General features: G+C 35.4%; 1 protein-coding gene across 1 annotated transcript in view; it reads left to right on the forward strand.

The window, feature by feature from the left end:
* LOC128247382 (matrix metalloproteinase-14-like) overlaps nt 1–3,693 on the forward strand; it is a 347,384-nt gene that overhangs the window by 53,812 nt on the left and 289,879 nt on the right. The gene's annotated exons all lie outside the window — the stretch shown is intronic.

Below are 3,693 nucleotides of genomic sequence, written 5' to 3' on the forward strand. Positions count from 1 at the left end.
ATATATATATATATATATATACATGCACACACACAAGATAGTGCAACAGGACAATGTTAAACTCTCTCGAAGATGAATTCCATCCAATAGGGTAGTGTAATATAGAAGACTTTACAGAAATCTAAATCTTCGCAAATTGTGATTGTTATGCGACTTACCGGTTATCATATACATAAAGATGCACGTGGAGCTATGTGTATAAATCTATTATTATATGTCAATCTATGTCAGAGCATTTATATGTGCGTTTATAATAGAATATTTGTGTGTCAGCTCATAGATATATTGGATCATCCCATAAATAAGGCGGTTTTATATTCCTGTCTATTTTTAAAAATTAAAATAAAGTTCTTATTTAATCTAAAACATACCCTCTTTCATTTAATAAAAAAACTCTTCCATCAATCTGTTAGGCTTTCAAAGCCCCTCTTCCAAAACTGACTTGTCCGTGATGAACAATGCTTCTCCAGTATTGTTCTGACCTCGTCTAATCAATTCATGTTTTTTTCATCGAAATGATTTTGAAGACTGCGGAATAAGTGATAATCAGACGAGGCAATGTCTGGCAAATATGATAGGTGGGACATCGTTTCCCGTTCAAACTGTTCCATCCTTTGGAATGCCATCCTCGTTGTATGTGGCCGAGCATTATCCTGATGGAAGAACACCTTTCCTCTTGAAACCAAAGATGGCCACTTTTCTTCTAGTGCTGACTTACGACGCTTAGGCTGCTCGCGGTAGTTCCCCTTTGTTATCGTTTGATTTTGTTTTAGAAGTTCAAAGTGGACCAAACCTTTCATATCGCACGAAACATTTAACAAAACCTTACGTTTGTGAAGACTTTTAGCCTGGGGTGCCGGTGTTTCTCCTTTCCCTACCACCTGTCTTCGGCGCTTCTCATTTTTATAGAGAACCAATTTCTTGTCACCAGTCGATATTCGATCCAAAAGAAGCATCCTTCGAGAGATGTGACAGCAACGATGAGCACGCATTCACTCTCTGCGCATGATTAGATTGGGCAAGTTTTTGACGAATCCATTGACCTAATTCGCTGAATTTTCTTATGGCACGCATGTGTTGATAAATTGTTGAATAACCAAACCCAAGCTTCTCTGCTAGTTCCTCAACAGTTACGATCGGATTTTTTCCACCAGTGTTTGAAATGATGTCCTCGTCATGCTCTATACATCTTCCAGGACAAGGCTCGCCTTCTAGGCTGTAGTTTCCGGCTCGGAATTTCTGGAACCACCATTGACGCTGGCTCGCGCTTGTTGTCCGATCCTCATGTACTGCATTAATATTCCTCGCACTTTCCGTTGCTTTCCCACCTTTATTGAGCTCGTAAAGCCAGATACTCCGAATATGCTTCTTTCTTACTCCTATTTTAGCTTTGAAAAACTAAGTTTTAAAATGTAACTGCACTCTTCAAACCAAGCACGAAGAATAAGGACAAGGTAAAATTATTACTCACTTCTATAGCAAGTTGATGCAGGTAGTTTATCCCGTCTCCCTCCGATTTTAGTTAATGCAATTGAAAAATCCGCATTGTTTATGGGATGACCCAATATATTCATGCTTAAAAGTCTACCTGATATATTAACATAGAATAAAATGTATATATAATGATGAATATTTTAAACACTCTGGAAATCTGTCACATTTAATCCTTTGAGAAATAAGCAGCATCGCATAAACACTCGCACGCATGCACACACACACACACACACACACACACACACACACACACACACACACACACACACACACACACACACACACACACACACACACACACACACACATCCATGCGCACTCTAAGGCAAACACTTCCCTTCTGTCTCAGATAAATATTGTGCTAATGTGACTAAGTTGATTATATACGTTTGTGTTTGTTGTAAATTATTTATTTTGATTATAATGTATTGTAGTTAAGAGATCATTGCCGACTGATGAGAAAAAACAAATATTGTAACATTTCAAATGTATTGTCAACACCTATATATACCAAAGAAAATCTGTTCTCACAATATGGTTGCGCGATTAATCTTTTATTTTTTTTGGTTTAACAAGAAAGGTAACAGTGTTTATGGAAATAGTTTATTGAAAAGTTTATCAACGTCTCTAAAACATTTCTCTAGTATATTATATAACTTGAATATAGTTTTTAAAATTAAGATTGACAAGAGAACATTTCTAATATATATTTATAGTCTGCAAATAAAAACGTGACATGACAGTATTACAATGAAGACAAATATTATGACCTACAACTCTTTCTTGCATTTAAATAACCGACGAAACGCTCAAGTGTTCTAAGTTCAACTACTTTAAACTACAGATATGTCGGTGGTCATTCTTAGGCCCTGCGGTCTATGTAGTACCAGCTCAACATTCGAAAGCTTGTCTATCCTTCAGGGACATCTCATATGTGCAAATCATTGTAGAAAAATATCACGTATACGTGCTGGGTTTTGATAACTCAGTGATCTTGGATTAAAAATGAATACCAAACACTTGCCTTTGATGAAGGAAGAAATATGTTCGAAATTATTACCAGAAAAAATGCATTATTTAAATTTGAGAATTTCCTCGCTCAATTGTATTATATCACAAACATAACAATTTAGTGTAGCTTGCGATTCCGAGAATTTTGTAGAACAGCAATGACACCAATGAAGGCAAGATCCAAATACCCTGAAACCTTCACAATAAAACCAATATAATTTTTTTTCTATTTTGGTTAAGTTTCTAATTTCTAGGCAGTAAAAAAGATCCTGTTTCATTACAACCAGTAGCTTTCTTTCATTTATTCACTAATAATTTGAATGGCTTAAAAAAATAAACAGCAAGTTGTCTTCTGAAATGTACCTTCGATATTGCCTTGTCACTGCATTCTATCCATGCTTGGTTAGATTCTCCTAAGTAGAAACAACAATATTAGAACGCTTCCTGTCTACTACTAACCGAGGTTAGAAAGTTGCAAATATTTTAACGAGACCAATTGTGTCTTCCATACTCCTTAACCTGTAAATGTTGCTGATTGAGTGTCACTGCTGTACATTATCTCAACACCCCACGAAAGACTATAAAACTAGCGGGCCCTTACTTTTACATATCTCAGTACACAGTGACAGGCGAAATATCACTAAGCATTTTGTTCAGTGTGCAAACGATTCTGACTGTTCGCCGCCTTAATAATAATAATAATAATAATAATAATAATAATAATAATACGTTCTATTTCAGAGACAAAGCCTTAAAATTGGGGAATAGTCGATTACATGGATCCTAGTACTCAACAGATACTTAATTTATCTATACCGAAAGGATGAAAGGCAAATCGACTTCGGCGGAATTTGAACACAGAACGTAGCGGCAGACGAAATACCGCTAAACATTTCGTCCGGCGTACTAACGATTCTGCCAGTTCGCCTAATTAATAATAATAATAACTACGCGCCAGAAGATATAAATAGACGTTATATTTACCAAAGACACGACAACCGAAAACTTAAATCGTATCAGTGTTTAATTGGTGCTCATATCTATGGCAAGTTTCATTATCATTAGTGATTAAACATTCGAGGCATTTTGTTTGTTTTACAAATGTATAACCCACTCATTAACATGCCACCATGCAGATATAATGGTATATATATATATATATATATATATATATATATATATATATAT

This window comes from Octopus bimaculoides, chromosome 3, assembly GCF_001194135.2.
Source record: "Octopus bimaculoides isolate UCB-OBI-ISO-001 chromosome 3, ASM119413v2, whole genome shotgun sequence".
Classification (NCBI taxonomy): Eukaryota; Metazoa; Mollusca; class Cephalopoda; order Octopoda; family Octopodidae; genus Octopus; species Octopus bimaculoides.